The sequence below is a fragment of the Cygnus olor genome (genome assembly GCF_009769625.2).
Source record: "Cygnus olor isolate bCygOlo1 chromosome W unlocalized genomic scaffold, bCygOlo1.pri.v2 SUPER_W5, whole genome shotgun sequence".
NCBI lineage: Eukaryota > Metazoa > Chordata > Aves > Anseriformes > Anatidae > Cygnus > Cygnus olor.
Window position 1 is genome coordinate 889365 of NW_024429076.1, and position 19031 is coordinate 908395.

Genomic DNA, 19031 nt, shown 5'->3' on the forward strand with positions numbered 1-19031 from the left:
GCTTGCTAACGTGATGCCCGTCTATAAGAAGGGTCATAAGGAGGACCTGGGGAACTACAGGCCTGTCAGCCTGACCTTGGTGCCCGGAAAGGTGATGGAACAGGTCATCGTGAATGCAATCACACAGCATATGCGGGACAGCCGGGGAGTCAGGCCCAGTCAGCATGGTTTCATGAAAGGCAAGTCCTGCCTCACCAACCTCATCTCCTATGACCGGGTGACCCGCCTGGTGGATGAGGAAAAGGCTGTTGACGTAGTCTACCTGGACTTCAGCAAGGCCTTTGACACGGTCTCCCACAGTATTCTCCTGGAGAAGCTGGCAGCCCATAGCTTGGACAGGTACACTCTTTGCTGAGTAAAAAACTGTCTGGACAGCTGGGCCCAGAGACTAGTGGTGAATGGAGTGAAATCCAGCTGGCGACAGGTCATGATTGGTGTTCCACAAGGGTTGGTGTCCTCTTTAATATCTTTAATATCCTCTTTAATATCTTTATTGGTTATTTGGACGAGGGAATGGAGTGCACCCACAGTAAGTTTGCAGACAACACCAAGTTGGGGGGAAAGTGTCAATCTGTGTGAAGGTAGGAAGGCCCTGCAGAGGGACCTGGACAGGTTGGATCAATGGGCAGAGGCCAATGGGATGAGGTTCAACATGGATAAGTGCTGCGTCCTGCACTTTGACAACAACAACCCCATTCAGCGCTACAGGCCTGGGGCAGAGTGGCTGGAAAGCTCTACCAAGGAAAAGGATCTGGAGGTGCTGATTGATGCTTGCCTGAACATGAGCCAGCAGTGTGTCCAGGTGGCCAAGAAGGCCAACGGCATCCTGGCTTGTATCAGGAACAGTGTAACCAGCAAGGCCAGGGATGTGATCGTCCCCCTGTACTCTGCTCTGGTGAGGCCACACCTTGAGTACTGTGTTCAGTTTTTGCCCATCACTTCAAGAAGGACATTGAGGCCCTGGAGCGTGTCCAGAGAAGGGCTAAGAAGCTGGTGAAAGGTCTGGAACATGAGTGCTATGAGGAACAGCTGAGGGAACTGGGGCTGTTTAGTCTGGAGAAGAGGAGGCTCAGGGGAGACCTTATTGCTCTTTACAACTAACTGAAAGGAAGTTGTGGGGAGCAGAGGGTAGGCCTCTTCTCGCAGATAACTAGTGATAGTACTAGAGGGAATGGCCTCAAGTTGCGCCAGGGGAGGTTTAGGTTGGAAATTAGGAGACATTTCTTCTCAGAAAGAGTAGTCAGGCATTGGAATGTGTTGCCAAAGGAAGTGGTGGAGTCACCATCCCTGGGGGTGTTCAAGGAGAGGTTGGAGGTGGTGCCTAGGGTCATGGTTTAGTGGTTGATATTGGTTGTAGGGGGATGGTTGGACCAGATGATCTTGGAGGTCTTTTCCAACCTTTATGAGTTTATGATTCTATGATTCAAAACTGCCCAGAGAGGTAGTGGAATCTACTTTTTTGGAGCTATTCAAAACGCAGTTGCATGCAACCCTGTGTAACATGCTCTAGGTGACCCTGCTTGAGTTGGACTAGACGGTCTCTTGACGTCTCTTCCAACCTCAGACGTTCTGTGATGCTTTGATTCTGTCGTTAGGGAGAAGAAGAAAGAAATTGTGCAGACAAAGCAATAGGCGTGTGGTGGTTTTACTCGGTTGGGCAGCCGATTTCCACCACAGCCGCTCTCTCACTCCCTCTCCTCAAAGGGAAAGGGGGAGAAAATATGACACAAAGGGCTCAAGGGTTGAGATAAGAACGGGGAGATCACTCAACAGTTATCCTGATGGGCAAAATAGGCTCAGAGTTGGGAGGCAGTAAGATTTATTGCCTATTACTAAGAAGCTAGAGAAGCGAGAAACAAAGAAACCAAAAACACCTTCCTCCCATCCACCCTCTTCCACCTCCTCCCCCTGAGCGGTGCAGGGAAATGGGGGAATGGGGTTTGCAGCACTTCGTCTCCGCTTCTCCTTCTCGGTCACTCTCTTCCCCTGCTCTAACTTGGGGTCCCTCCCATGGGATGCAGTCCTTCCCGAACTGGTCCTGCGTGGGCTTCCCACAGGCAGCAGCTCTTCAAGAACTGCTCCAGATATGGGTCCATACCACAGGGTCCATCCCTCAGGAGTACACTGCTCCAACCTGGGTCCCCGATGGGCAATAGCTCCTGCCAGGTCACCAGCTCCTACGTGGTTTCCTCTCCACGGGCTACAGGTCCGGCCCGGAATCTGGTCCAGCGGGGATCCTCCACAGGCCACAGCCTCCTTCAGTGCAGGTCCACCTGCTCCACCGTGGTCTCCTCCACAGGTTGTAGCATGGAACCCTGCTCCACCATGGTACTCCATGGGCTGCAGGGGGACTGCCTGCTTCACCATGGTCCTCTCCACAGGCCGCAGGGGATTTTTTCTCTGTTGTCTGAAGCACCTCTCCTCCTCCTTCACTGAACTTTGCACCTGCAAGGCTGTTTCTCACTCCTCTCTCTCTCCCATCTACTGTTCCCCTGCAGTTTTGTTTTTCCTTTCTTAAATACGCTCTCACAGAGGCACAAACGACGTTGCTTATTGGCTCGGCTCTGTCCAGCAGCGGGGCCCTTATCTAACATAGGGCAGCTTCTGGATTCTTCTCGCATAAACTACCCCTATGGACCCCCGCTACCAAAGCCTTGCCACATAAACCCACTACAAGGAGTATGTTGGTTACCCATGGGTATTCAAAGTACTCAAAAGCTGCTGTAATTAGCCCACTGGGAAAGAAGGAGGAGGTATCCTTCCTGATAATATTCATAAACTGACATCCAGAGGAGGAAAGGAAGACAGTATAATTTCGAATATTCTCTAAAAGATAATTTCCAGGAGACCCAAATGATAACCATGCAGGGCCTGAATGCCAGATTAAACTCCAGACCAGTGCTTTACAGCACAGGGAAATAAATATAAGGAGCACAAATTGTAGCACATTCTCCGATCTGATATAGAGGAGAAGGGAGAACATGGCACGGATTACATAAGACAGGATCACACAGGAAAATATTAACAGGAAACCGAACATGGTGACTAGCAAGTAAGTGTGTTAGATGTAAGTGTTTTAATCATTTCTGTTATCTCAATCCTTGTGCCGCAAATTGGGCGCTGAAAAGGACTGTGTTGGTTTTACCTTGTTAGGCAGCTGAACTCCACCACAATTACTCTCTCACTCCCCCTTCTCAGAAGAGGAGGAGAAGAAGAAAAGAAAAAAACAACTCACAAAAAAAAACAACCCATTATTAAGGGGAAATTAAATAAATTAACTGAAGGGAAAAGGAAACGTAGGGGAAAAAAACAATAACCACAAGCAAAGGCTGTGCGGAAGCACAGAGAGAAAGGAAAGAAATTACTCTCTACTTCCCACCAACGAGCAATGCTTGACCACGTCCCTAAAGCAGGGCCTCAATACATATAGCCGTTGTTCAGGAGGACAGACATTTTCATAACGAGAACCCACCCCTCCCCTCTCCTTCCCTTTTTCCAATTTTTCCACCTTTTATTGCTGAGAGTGACATCATATGGTATGGAATATCTCTTTGGTTGGTTTAGGTCAGCTGCCCTGGTGATGTCCCCTCCCAACCTCTTGCCCACTCCCAGTCTGCTGGCTCTTGTGGGTTGCAGGGGTGGGGGTGGGGGGCTGGAGGGAGTCCTGATGCTGTTCCAGTATTGCTTAGCAGTAGACAAAGCACTGGTGTGATACCAACGCTGTTCTAGCTACAAGTGCAGAGCACAGCACTGTATGGGCTGCTGCAGGGAAAGTTAACTCCATCCCAGCCAGACCCAGTACACACCTACACAACATACACAAAAATACGGAGGTGACTCAGGTGAGATCTGAAAATCATAGTGTCTAAGCAGCCTCAAGGGATCACAGAATCACAAAATGGTTTTGGTTGGAAGGGACCTTAAAGATCATTTAATTCCAACCCCCCTGTCATAGACAGGGACACCTTCCACTAGATCAGGTTGTCCAGGGCCTTGTCCAACCTGTTCTTGAACGCCTCCAGGGATGGGGCATCCTCAACTTCTCTGGGCAACCTGTTCCAGTGCCTCACCACCCTCAGGATAATGAATTTCTTCCTAATATCTAATCTAAATCTACCCTCTTTTAGTTTAAAGCCATTACTCCTTGACCTATCACTACACTCTGTTTTGGTTTAACCCAGATGACAGCTAAGCACCACACAGCTCTTGGATCACCCTCCGCTCCCCCCGCCCCCCTGGGGTATGGGGAGAGAATTGAAAAACTAAAAAAAAAAGAAAGCTTGTGGATTGACATCAAGACTATTTATTAAGACAGAAAAGAAAGGAAAATGATAATAATGATGATAATAGTACTACTAATAATAATGTGGACAAAACAAGTGATGCACAATGCAATTGCTCACCACCCGTTGACTGATGCCCAGCCTATCCCCGAGCAGCCAGTCCCCCCACCCTGGCCAGCCACCCCATATTAATTGTTTAGCATGGCGTCAAATGGTATGGAATACCCCTTTGGCCAGTTTGGGTCAGCTGTCCTGGTTCTGTCCCCTCCCAGCTCCTGCTGCACCCCTAGCCTGTCCGCTGGCAGGACAGACTGAGAAGCTGAAAAGTCCTTGGCTTAGTGTAAGCACTGCTCTGCAACAATTAAAACATCAGCATGTTATCAGCGCTCTTCTCATCCTAATCCAAAACATAGCACCCTGCCAGCTACTAGGAGGAAAATTAACTCTGTCCTAACTGAAACCAGAACACACTCCTTTACAAAGAGTACCTTTCCAGCTTTCCTCTAGGCCCCCTTTAGGTATTGTGGTGGTTTTACTGGGGTGGACGGCCGAGCTCCACCACAACCGCTCTCTCACTCCCCCTCCTCAAAGAGGAATGGGGAGAAAATACGATGAAAAGGGCTCAAGGGTTGAGATAAGGACGAGGAGATCGTGCAGTAATTATTGTGACGGGCAAAACAGACTCAGGGTAGGGAGATAGTAAGATTTATTACCTACTACTAACAAGCTAGAGAAGTGAGAAACAAAGGAAAGAAACCAAAAGCACCTTCCCCCTATCCACCCTCTTCCACGTCCTCCCCCCCTAAGCAGCGCAGGGGAACAGGGGAACGGGGGTTATGGTTAGTCTATAGCGCTTCTTCTCCGCCACTCCTTCTCTCGTCCCCTGTGCTGTGGGGTCCCTCCCATGGGATGCAGTCCTTCCCGAACTGATCCTGCGTGGGCTTCCCACAGGCAGCAGCTCTGGAACTGCTCCAAATATGGGTCCGTACCACGGGGTCCATCCCTCAGGAGCAAACTGCTCCAACCTGGGTCCCCCATGGGCAGCAGCTCCTGCCAGGTCACCGGCTCCTGCGTGGTCTCCTCTCCACGGGCTACATGTCCGTCACTGAATCTGTTCCGGCGGGGGTCTTCCACAGGCCGCAGCCTCCGTCGGTGCAGGTCCACCTGCTCCACCGTGGTCCCCTCCACGGGCTGCAGCGTGGAACCCTGCTCCACCGTGTTACTCCATGGGCTGCAGGGGGACTGCCTGCTTCACCATGGTCCTCACCACAGGCCGCAGGGGACTTCTGCTCCGGCGCCTGGAGCACCTCTCCCCCTCCTTCTTCACTGACCTTGGCGCCTGCAAGGCTGTTTCTCACTCCTCTCACTCTCAGGTGTCAGTCTGATGGAGATTACATTTTTTGGAGAGTACTATTGGAGAACAAAGGTGGACTTTTAGGGTTTGGGGAACTTGGGTGCCTGTGGGGTCTGGCATGCCTCCCGCTCCGACCCTGCCTCTGAAAGCTGATGGCAGCATGGGGCTGCAGCACGGTAAATCGAGAGCTTCCACCCAGCTCCCTGCCCTGCAGCTCCTCTGCCCTCCCTGGCATGCACACACATGCACACAGCCAGTGTCAGTGCTAAGAGCCGTAACTAGACAACAGTAATTCCCCAACATGGGCAGCTTGAAACTGCTAGGGCTGAATAGCATGCTGTTCCATCACTGCGGCCACCTCCTGCCAGCCCTGCGAGAAACTGATCTCTTCCTCCTGGAAGTTGTGCACACTGCCACAAATAGTTTGCCAACATTAAGCTTGCTCTGTGTGCTCTGTGCACACCTCTTGCCAACAGGGTCCAGGTAAAAAACAGCCAGCCATGCCATGGACATGTTTCGCCTCTCCACACACACACCCCAGCATAGGGGGCAGTGAGTGTGCATGTGTGTGTTTGGGGGGGTGTCTTGTGTCATGTGCATATGGTGTTGAGCCCTATGGGGTGTGTGGGGAAGACTACTAGTGAACATCCCCAGGCCCATACAGCCAAAGGGAACAGCAGCTGCAGGGGAATGCAGAGATGCCGGTTTTGCCCAGTATGTTGTTTGTTTTCTGTTTTTCTTTTAATATGCCAGGAAAGTGACTTGGCTTTCCAGAGTATAACAGATTACTTGGAAATGTGTCCTGGTTTCAGTTAGGACAGAGTTAATTTTCCTCCTAGTAGCTGGCAGGGTGCTATGTTTTGGATTAGAATGAGAAGAGCGCTGATAACATGCTGATGTTTTAATTGTTGTAGAGCAGTGCTTGCACCAAGCCAAGGACTTTTCAGCTTCTCGCTCTGTCCTGCTAGCGAGCAGGCTAGGGATGCAGCAGGAGCTGGGAGGGGACAGACCCAGGACAGCTGACCCAAACTGGCCAAAGGGGTATTCCATACCATCTGACGTCATGCTGAACAATATATAGGGGTGGCTAGCCGGGGTGGAGGGGGGGCCGGCTGCTCGGGGATAGGCTGGGCATCGGTCAACGGGTGGTGAGCAATTGCATTGTGCATCACTTATTTCGTACACATTATTACTATTAATGCTATTATTATTATTATTATTATTATTGTTATTGTTATTATTTTCCCTGTCTTAATAAACTGTCTTTATCTCAACTCACAGACTTCACTTTCCCGTTTCTCTCCCCCATCCCGGAGAGGGAGGGGGGAGGGTGAGCGAACGGCTGTGTGGTGTTTGGCTGCCAGCCGGGCTAAACCACAACAGTCCTTTTGGCGCCCAACGTGGGGCTCGAAGGGTTGAGATATCGACAGATTTGACCAGAGTGTGTTAAACTAAAATTGGTATAAGTATTCGACCTGCTTAATAGTTGCTAGTCACAATGTTGATTGCCTTAATCTCAAGTCTGCTGTGCCTGTTTCCCAAATTGAGTTTTATAGCACGTTACTTTCTGTATGTGCTCCCTGTCGTGCTGTTTATCCTTTCCGGGCCCTGGTTTAAGATTGTTATGGTACTGTGTGGTGTAACGATGGCTTATGAAATGATGAGGTATCTGGTCATGACTCTAACCTGGTATTTGTACTCAGCACTGTCGTCGACTCTATACTTCGGAAACCATATCTCAGAAACTATTAGCAATTACACCTATTGCCTTTTTTCATCAGGGAGTCAGTCTCTGGAGGGGACAGGGGAAGATATTTTTTCCTACCTGTTCACTCTCCCTTCCTCCTTCACCACCCTCTTATCCCCCGAGCTAGTTACGGTAGCTCTCCAAGATGTTGAATATCCTTGGGATACTCAGACCAGCATGTTCTTGTTGTTATGTCTCCTGAATGCGCTTCAGGTTTTGTTTAAGGTTAAACAACTACTTAGGAATCTCATCCGGAGATCTGTCTTGAGGCGGGATATTTGCAAGTGGCAGGGAGTGTGGGAGGATATGGGCAGGTTTCTAGAGCAGTGGGCACCTCCAGTGTTTTGGACATTCACCCCTGAACAACTGCAAAATCCTAAAAAACTGGTAGAATGCTTGAAAAAAAGGTGTCATGACTCTGGCAGTTCCAAAGTGACACAAATCACTGTGGCGTGCTGGGGTCTGGCTTGTGCCTATCGAGCTGCAATTGATGCTACATGGAGCAAGTGGGTTGCACTGATTACTCAGCGGGCTCGAATAGGAAACCCCAGTCGCCCAGGAATCCTGGAAGTGATTATGGACTGGCCAGAAGGCAAGTACTTTGGGATATCATCAGAGGAGGAGGTGGTCCGTGCTGAAGAAGCCCCACTGTACAACAAGCTACCAGAAAATGAGAAGAAATATGCCCTGTTCACTGATGGGTCCTGTTGTATTGTGGGAAAGCATCGGAGATGGAAAGCTGCTGTATGGAGTCCTACACGACGAGTTGCAGAAGCTGCTGAGGGAGAAGGTGAATCGAGTCAGTTTGCAGAAGTGAAAGCCGTTCAGCTGGCCTTAGATATTGCTGAACGAGAAAAGTGGCCAGTTCTCTATCTCTATACTGATTCATGGATGGTAGCAAATGCCCTGTGGGGGTGGCTACAGCAATGGAAGCAGAACAACTGGGAACGCCGGGGCAAACCCATCTGGGCTGCTGCATTGTGGCAAGATATTGCTGCCCGGGTAGAGAACCTGGTTGTAAAGGTACGCCATGTAGATGCTCATGTGCCCAAGAATCGGGCTACTGAAGAACATCAAAACAACCAGCAGGTGGATCAGGCTGCTAAGATTGAAGTGGCTCAGGTGGACCTGGACTGGCAACATAAAGGTGAATTATTTATAGCCCGATGGGCCCATGACACCTCAGGCCATCAAGGTAGAGATGCAACATACAGATGGGCTCGTGACCGAGGGGTGGACCTGACCATGGACACTATAGCACAGGTTATTCATGATTGTGAAACATGTGCTGCAATTAAACAAGCCAAACGGTCAAAGCCTCTCTGGTATGGAGGACGATGGCTGAAATACAAATATGGAGAGGCCTGGCAGATTGATTACATCACACTCCCCCAAACCCGCAACGGCAAGCGCCACGTACTTACAATGGTGGAAGCAACCACCGGATGGCTGGAAACATATCCTGTGCCCCATGCCACCGCCCGGAACACTATCCTGGGCCTTGAAAAGCAAGTCCTATGGCGACATGGCACCCCAGAAAGAATTGAGTCAGACAATGGGACTCATTTCCGAAAAAATCTTATAGACACCTGGGCCAAAGAACATGGTATTGAGTGGGTGTATCACATCCCCTAGCATGCACCAGCCTCCGGGAAAGTTGAACGATACAATGGACTGTTAAAGACTACACTGAAAGCAATGGGTGCTGGGACATTCAAAAATTGGGAAACACATTTGGCAAAGGCCACCTGGTTAGTCAATACTAGAGGATCTGCCAGCCGAGCTGGACCTGCCCAATCAAACCTGTTACGCACTGTAGAAGGGGATAAAGTTCCTGTAGTGCACGTAAGAAACATGCTGGGTAAGACAGAATGGGCTACTCCTGCCTCAGGAAAAGGCAAGCCCATTCGTGGGATTGCTTTTGCTCAGGGACCTGGATGCACTTGGTGGGTAATGCAAGAGAATGTGGAGGTCCGGTGTGTACCTCAAGGGGACCTAATACTGGGTGAGAATAGCCCATGAGTTGAATTATAGTATGTTAATTATCATATAACACTGTATGTCATCGCTACCATGGTTGCTATATATCGTAGATGAAAATGGTGATTAATTAGAAGGTATTGGAAAGAGTGTAACCTGAGCATGACATAAATGGTATGGAATAAGGGGTGGATATCTGTCCTGGTTTCAGTTAGGACAGAGTTAATTTTCCTCCTAGTAGCTGGCAGGGTGCTATGTTTTGGATTAGAATGAGAAGAGCGCTGATAACATGCTGATGTTTTAATTGTTGTAGAGCAGTGCTTGCACCAAGCCAAGGACTTTTCAGCTTCTCGCTCTGTCCTGCTAGCGAGCAGGCTAGGGATGCAGCAGGAGCTGGGAGGGGACAGACCCAGGACAGCTGACCCAAACTGGCCAAAGGGGTATTCCATACCATCTGACGTCATGCTGAACAATATATAGGGGTGGCTAGCCGGGGTGGAGGGGGGGGCCGGCTGCTCGGGGATAGGCTGGGCCATCGGTCAACGGGTGGTGAGCAATTGCATTGTGCATCACTTATTTCGTACACATTATTACTATTAATACTATTATTATTATTATTATTATTATTATTATTATTGTTATTATTTTCCCTGTCTTAATAAACTGTCTTTATCTCAACTCACAGGCTTCACTTTCCCGTTTCTCTCCCCCATCCCGGAGAGGGAGGGGGGAGGGTGAGTGAACGGCTGTGTGGTGTTTGGCTGCCAGCCGGGCTAAACCACAACAAAATGGTAGCTTGGCAAAGTCAGGGACGTTGTTTACAAAAAGACTTGCAGTGTTTATCCTTTGGACAAAGAGAGATGCCAGAAATGTCTGTCCTTGCCTCTTGAAAATGAATAAAAATGAGACATACCGGCTGGAAATTTTATATATAAACACATATACACATATATATGTATGAACAGTTATTTTGACACCTTTATTGCCATGCAATAAGAAAATTTTAATTGATTCCTTTCCCTTAAATTGGACCAAGGTTGCGTCAAGTTCTGAAGTTGCTTCTACATCATCTTTAGGGTTTGGAGGTTTCAGGAGGGGGTGGTGGTAGTGGTGGTTATTGACTTCATCTGAGTCCTCTGAAGGCTTCTTGGAAGGACGGTTAACTCTTTGTGTGGCTTACAATGCACGTTATTCACACACAGACATTTGCAGTGCTGTTCTCTTAAAAATAACGTGCCTATTTAGCAAAGCCATAACCTGGACATACACAAGGGTCAATACTAAAGGGTGGAAGCAAAACAGAACACACAAAACTGCAAAACTTAAAACTACTGTCAATTCCTCTTTTTGGCCTCTCATTCACTTCGTATTTTATATTTTACAGCATCAGAACACTTGTGACCAGAAAGAAAGAAAGCAAAACTGCACCAGTGTCCAAATCCATATTGAGAAAATCTGAGAAATGAAAAGCTTTGGCCTGTGAAGTGCTGATTTTTAGTGCAGCTCATGCTAAGTGCTTAAAGGACACGTTTACTGTGAGAAAAATCTCAAATAATTTTCTTCAGACAGGCTCTTCGGTGAAGCTATTTTATTCGCGATTGCAATGGCAGGCGTCCTGTCAATCAGGAGCGCATTTTTGTAAACAAATCATAACCTTTTATTCCCTACTTCCCGACGCCTGATCACCTCCTCTGTTTCCTCATTGACTGAGTACTACAGGTTCACAAGCTACTCGATGCTCCTCTATACCATATATGTACAATTTTTCTTTTTTTTCAACCCTTTAATTTCTCCTTTCTTATGTTTTGAGAACTTGTGATCTTTGTTTTACTGTTCTCACACTGCTCATCCTGTTTTTCTCAGTCTTCTACCTTGTTTTGGAACTGTGAGGCCTCCTACTGTCCACTTCTCTACTTAACATTTCTCCTTATTATGACTACACAACTACCTTGGACTACAGAAAAATAATTCTCTACTGCAAAAACACAACTTAGTTTCTCACAATTCCCCCCTCTTCTTTTCTTACTTCTATTGTTGTTTTTGCACTTCCTCAAGTTCTTAGCTTTCGAGTCTTTTTAGCACTAGGGTGCAATACTTCTCTTTCCGTTCAAAGCTAAAATTTGCAAAAGATGCTATACAGGGATTAATACAAGGAATAAGTAAACAAATTAAAACACACAATATCACTATTATTATTATACCAACAAACAGTTGCTTAAGCCAATTCCAGTTAGGTAACCACAAAGTTAGTTTCTCCCAAGAGTCTACAACTCCCCAGGAAGTGTCTTCTTCAGAAATCTTATGTAGGATTTTAGTTTTTTTCCAATACTTTTGAGATCAGTCTCAATTCGTCCCTTTTGGTCTACATACATGCAGCAACTAGTATTAATTACGGTGCACACTCCTCCTTGTGAAGTTAGTAATAAATCTAATACCATTCGATTTTGAAGTACTACCTTTGACAAGCTTGTTATCTCTTCTTGTAACGCTTGAACAGCATCCAGAGTATGGTTTTCTAGTTCTTCAATTATAGCTGAAATATTTACAATAGCTTTTTCTAATTCACTCACCCCTAACCATGGTAGAAACCATCTTGCAAAATGGTGAAATCCCTTGTTTCTTTTCACTAGAGGATTTTCTGGAGTTCTTTTAACTCTGTGTGGGATGTCAGGAGGGGTTTGGCTTTGCGGATCTTCAACAATGGTTACATTTGGAATTATTGCCCCTAGGGTGCAAGCTCCCTTCCACCCCAGGGGCAACACCTTTCGAGCTTTATTACCACATAGCCAGTACCAACCCTTGCCATTCGGGGCGGGCCATCCAGTTACAGGACTCCCACGATATACTTGATGCGCGTTGTAAAGGTTCGCATTCCCGTAGCTACCGTATTCAGTACAGTATGGCTAATTCCCTACTTCATGGATAATACCTCTGCATCCAGGGTCAGTTTTATTACCTCCTGAGTTTATACTAATGTTGGCTAAGAAACATCTTTGATAACATGTGATATTATAGCCAGAATTATGTGTAGGGAGTTCAACTTCAAAATCTATTCCTTCTCGGGACTGAGTATAATTTGCTGTGTTTAGAAATTTGGAGAATCCAGATATAGTTGTTGCTGGTAACGGAATAGCAATTAGGGACAAGGCCTTCTCAGTGTTTTTAGGCATTTGGGAACAAATCCAACAATTATTCCGATAGAGAACTCGAGAGATATTCTGAATTAACTGGAAATGTCGATTTTCCCCCCATCCTATCACTACTCTATTAAGAATAGAGAATACTAGAATAAATTTAAAATACATCATTTCTATATATATATATCCCTATTAAAAAGAAAAACAGTTAATACAGATAATAAAAGATCACACACTAAAGTTTCAAAAAGAAAGAAAAAAAAACTAAAATACCTCCTCCCCCCGTTACCTATTAATTCTATTAATTCTAAGGAGAAATTAAAGGTTTACAATAGTTAGTTTTGTTTGTTTTTAACAGTCTAGATCTTAAAAGTCCTTGTTAAAACAGTCTCTTATGTATCAGGGTTAACTGAAGCTTTTACTCGGGTATAATGAGTCCACCCTTTCTCAGCTGTTCTTACTGCCATCTCAGTAGTCAGGAGCACCTGGAACGGTCCATCCCACTCAGGTCGCAGTTTCGGTTCTCTCCAAGTCCGTATCAGAACCCAATCTCCAGCTCGGAATGGATGAATCTGGACTTCCAGAGGTGGAGTTTGAGCTAACAGTCCACGGGTCCTGAGAGATGATAAAGAGGATGACAGCCCGAGTATATAGTTTTTAAGAAAAGCATCCTTTGATTCGAACTGAGGTAACTCCCCTCTGCCCAGGTATGGCAACCCAAATAGTATTTCATATGGTAAGACTCCCACATTCTTCCTTGGCGCCGTTTGAATTCGCAGAAGTGCTAAAGGTAAACACCTTGTCCAGGGGAGTCGAGTTTCTAAAACTAATTTAGTTAGTTGTTTTTTTATCATCTGATTCATTCGTTCCATTTTCCCAGAAGAGGAAGGATGCCAGGGAGTATGAAATTCCCAGTTAATCCCCAGAGCCTGCATTACCCCTTGTAATATCTGTGATGTAAAGTGACTTCCTTGATCAGAGTCAATATTTTCAACAGTTCCATACCTGGGAATTATTTGTTCTAAAATTACCTTAGCTACTGTGTTTGCAGTAGCAGATACCGAAGGAAAAGCCTCCACCCATACTGATAAGTGGTCAGTTAAGACTAATAAGTATTTAAATCTACCTATTCTGGGGAGTTCTGTAAAGTCCACTTGTATACTCTGGAAAGGTCAAATTCCTGGTTCTCGCCCCCCCCCTTTGACTGTTTACGAATGATCTTCCTATTTATCTTTTGACATATTACACATCCCCTGCACACTTGCTTAGCCAGAGTATATATCCCCACACACACATATTTTCGTAGAACAGCATCACACATTGCTTGAACTCCCCAATGACTTCCTTGGTGTAAAACAGTTAATATCTGCCTCATTATTGCCTTGTTCAGCATTTCTCTTTCATCAGGGAGTATCCATTTTCCTTCAGGCTCCATGGCTCCTAATTCCTTAAAACAATCTTTTTCTTTATCACTAAATATCTGTTTTTTGGGTGGAGAGGGTGCCTCAGGTATAAGACAATTTATAGTGGATTCCGATTGTAAGGCTGCCTCCCGAGCCTTTTCATCTGCCACCTGGTTTCCTCGTGCAGTGACTGAGTTCTTTTTCTGATGTCCTTTTATGTGCACTATTGCAATTTCAATAGGTAGTAACAAATTATCTAGGACTTGTTTTACAAGTTCACTATGGACCAGTTCCTTTCCCTTACTATTGATCAATCCACGTTCCTCCCAGATTTTACCAAATGTGTGAACCACTCCATATGCATATTTGGAATCAGTATAAATAGTTCCCTTTTTCTCTTTAAGCAGTATAAGTGCCTGATTTAAGGCATATAATTCACATGTTTGGGCTGACCAGTTATTAGGTAATCGGCCCATCTCTTTTACTTCCTCAGTAAATCCATCAATCACAGCATATCCATTATACCTTTTTCCCTGTACTACCCTTGAGGATCCATCAATAAACAGAATATCTCCTTCCTCCAGGGGAACATCTTGTAAATCAGATCTCATTTTAGTTTGATATTCAATTAAATCCAGGCAGCTATGTTCTATATTCTCTCCAGCACTTTCCCCTTTCCATAGGAAAGTAGCCTGATTCAGGCATGCTTTTGTAGTTAACACTAAGTCATCCTTTTCAATCAGTATTGCCTCATATTTTAAAATTCTGGAATCAGTCAGCCAGCACCCAGCTTTCTGAGTTAGGATCGTTTTAACTTGGTGTGGAGTAGTAACTATCAGACAACCCCCGAAAGTTAATTTCCTACTTTCCTCTACCAGGATAGCAGTCGCATTCACAGCTTGAACACATTCAGGCCATCCTCTAGAAACTGGGTCCAGCAATTTAGATAAATAAGGTTGATGCTTATCCCCCTACTCCTGAGCCAATACTCCCAGTGCTGCTCCCTGATCCACGGTAACAAAAAGATAAAAAGGTTTATGTAATGCGGGTAGAGCTAAAACTGGTGCCGTAATTAAGCTCTGTTTCAGATTTTCTATTAACTCCTTTTCTTTTTCTGTCCATTCAAGTATATTAGGCTCTTCATCTAATAACTTGAGATACAATCCTTTTGTCTTCTGAGCATATGCCTCTATCCATAATTATATGCCTCTATCCATAATCGACAGTACCCGATCAGCCCCCAAAATTTCCTTAGTTCTCTTTTAGATTTAGGTAGGGGTAATTCAACAATTCCCTGGATCCTCTCTGGATTTATTCTTCGTTTTCCTTCAGACACTAGATGCCCTAGATACTTAACCTCCCTTTCCACGTATTGTAATTTATGTTTTGATACTCTCAAACCCTGCTTTCCTAGGAAATTTAGCAACTTATTAGTGGCTTCTCGCACCACTGTTCTCTCTGGTCCAGATAATAAAAGATCATCCACATATTGCAGCAGCAACACCCCTTCTGGAGGTTGGAATTTTTCCAAGATCTGTTCTAAAGCTTGGCCAAATAGATTTGGTGATTCTGTAAACCCCTGAGGCAAGACTGTCCATGTATATTGTTGTTTTCGCCCTGTTTCAGGGTCTTCCCACTCAAAGGCAAATATATTCCTGCTCGCAGGGTCCAGTGGACAGGCCCAAAAGGCATCTTTCAAATCTATTACACTGAACCACTTGTGTTCATGTGGGATCTTGCTCATCAAAGTGTGTGGGTTTGGAACCACAGGGTGGCGCTTTCGCACTATCTCATTAATTTTTCTTAGCTCCTGCACCAATCGGTAAGAACCATCAGACTTTCTTACTGGCAAAATGGGAGTATTAAAAGGAGACATGCATGGTTCTAATAATCCATCCTTAATCAATTCTTTTATTACTGATTTAAGACCGTTTCGTCCTTCAGTTGAAATAGGGTGTTGTGGTTTAGCCCGGCTGGCAGTCACACACCACACAGCCGTTCGCTCACCCTCCCCCCTCCCTCTCCGGGATGGGGGAGAGAAACGGGAAAGTGAAGTCTGTGAGTTGAGATAAAGACAGTTTATTAAGACAGGGAAAAGAATAACAACAACAATAATAATAATAATAGTATTAATAGTAATAATGTGTACGAAATAAGTGATGCACAATGCAATTGCTCACCACCCGTTGACCGATGGCCCAGCCTATCCCCGAGCAGCCGGCCCCCCCCTCCAACCCGGCTAGCCACCCCTATATATTGTTCAGCATGACGTCAGATGGTATGGAATACCCCTTTGGCCAGTTTGGGTCAGCTGTCCTGGGTCTGTCCCCTCCCAGCTCCTGCTGCATCCCTAGCCTGCTCGCTAGCAGGACAGAGCGAGAAGCTGAAAAGTCCTTGGCCTGGTGCAAGCACTGCTCTACAACAATTAAAACATCAGCATGTTATCAGCGCTCTTCTCATCCTAATCCAAAACATAGCACCCTGCTAGCTACTAGGAGGAAAATTAACTCTGTCCTAACTGAAACCAGGACATCATTAGTCACACAAATCCCATAAGAGTTTGTAGCGGGTTTACATGGCAAGGTTTTAGTAGTGGGGGGACTGCAGGGGTGGCTTCTGCAAGAAGAATCCAGAAGCTTCCCCATGTTAGATAAAGGGCCCCGCCACTGGACAGAGCCGAGCCTATAAGCAATGTTGTTTGTGCCTCTGTGAGAGCAGATTTAAGAAAGGAAAAAAAAAAACTGCTGCGCAACAGCAGCTGGGAGACTGAGGAGTGAGAAACAGCCTTACAGACGCCAAGGTCAGTGAAGAAGGAGAGGGAGAGGTGCTCCAGGTGCCGGAGCAGAAGTTCCCCCGCGGCCTGTGGTGAGGACCATGGTGAAGCAGGTTGTCCCCCTGCAGCCCACAGTGTACCACGGTGGAGCAGGTTTCCAGAGCGCAGCCCATAGAGGAGACCACAGTGGAGCAGGTGGACCTGCACTGAAGGAGGCTGTGGCCTGTGGAGGATCCCCGCTGGACCAGATTCCGGGCCGGACCTGTAGCCCGTGGAGAGGAAACCACGTAGGAGCTGGTGACCTGGCAGGAGCTATTGCCCATCGGGGACCCAGGTTGGAGCAGTGTACTCCTGAGGGATGGACCCTGTGGTATGGACCCATATCTGGAGCAGTTCTTGAAGAGCTGCTGCCTGTGGGAAGCCCACGCAGGACCAGTTCGGGAAGGACTGCATCCCATGGGAGGGACCCCAAGTTAGAGCAGGGGAAGAGAGTGACCGAGAAGGAGAAGCGGAGACGAAGTGCTGCAAACCCCATTCCCCCATTTCCCTGCACCGCTCAGGGGGAGGAGGTGGAAGAGGGTGGATGGGAGGAAGGTGTTTTTGGTTTCTTTGTTTCTCGCTTCTCTAGCTTCTTAGTAATAGGCAATAAATCTTACCACCTCCCTACTCTGAGCCTATTTTGCCCATCAGGATAACTGTTGAGTGATCTCCCCGTTCTTATCTCAACCCTTGAGCCCTTTGTGTCATATTTTCTCCCCCTTTCCCTTTGAGGAGGTGTGGTGGTTTTACCGTGCTAGGCAGCTGAACACCACAACCGCTCTCTCACTCCCCCTCCTTAGATGAGGAGGGGAAGAAGTAAAGGAAAGAACAACTCACGGGTTGAGAGAAGGATGATTTAATTAAAGGGGAAAAAAAAGAAATAATTATTAAGGAAAGATTATTATTAATTAAACAATTTAACTAAACAATTTAACTAAACAACAATTTAACTAAAGGGGAAAAAAAAGGAAAGGGGAAAAGGGAGGGGGAAAGGGAAAACTAAACAAAACAAGTAAAGGCTATGTGGAAGTGCAGAGGAAAGAAATTACTCTCTACTTCCCACAAATGAGCGATGCTTGACCACGTCCTTGAAGCAGGGCCTCAACGCACGTAGCCGGCGTTCGGGAGGAGGACAGACGTTTTCACCACGAGAGCCCACCCCTCCCCTCTTCTTCCTTTTTCCACCTTTTATTGCTGAGTGTGACATCATATGGTATGGAATATCCCTTTGGTTGGTTTAGGTCAGCTGCCCTGGTGATGTTTCTTTTCTCACATCTTTGCCCACCCCTAGGGGGTTAGAGAGAGTCCTGATGCTGTGCCAGCACTGCTCAGCAGCAGACACAACACTGGTGTGATACCAGTAGTGTTCTAGCTCCAAGTGCAGAGCACAGCACTGTATGGGCTGCTGCAGGGAAAGTTAACATCCCAGCCCGACCCAGTACAGGAGGGGGAGTGAGAGAGCGGCTGTGGTGGAACTCGGCTGCCCACCCGAGTAAAACCACCACAGAGTTAAACAGTAAAAATAACAGCATGAGGAATAAAATGTAACCTCGGTTTGATATTTTGCCTTTTGTATTCCTACTTTGTATATTCAAATTGCAGTCTAACTTCACTGGAATGAACTATGTTTATAAAATATCTCCAATCAGAAGTTGTAACAGAAAGAACTTTTAATATGGCCATCAGCTCAAACTGAGAGAAAATTCATGAAAGGTTGACCAGAATTCAATAATCTTGTTTTTCTTGTTTTTCTCAATAGCTAGCATAGAAGTAGACAATTTTTCATTTTTCATTAATTATTTCTTCTAAAAATGCTGTTTAAATGTTGAAATAATTTGTGAAATAATAATATACATTGAAAATCAATTCAACGTTTATTATTCTCATGCATTAACTTTTTAACTCCTTATAAAACAAAGAACCAAATATAGTGAATATTTATCCATGCCCTCCAGGGGTTGTTTTATGCATATTTAATAAGACAGGTGTAGAGAATATATTATTGCATTAGAGTACAGACACAAATATACTGCAGCATTGTTCTGTTCAAAAGAAATATGACGGGACTGTAGTTAAAACTAAGATAAACAAAAAGAGTTAGTGCAATACAGTCATAGTCCACAGACAGTTGGTATACAGATTTTATACGCAGATAAAATCATAGAATCAGAGAATGATTTGGATTGGAAGGGACCTTAAAGATCATTTAATTCCACCACCCCTGCCATGGGCAGGGACACCTCCCACTATACCAGGTTGCTCAAACCTGCCCTATCCAACCTGGCCTTGAACACTTCCAGGGATGGGGCATCCAC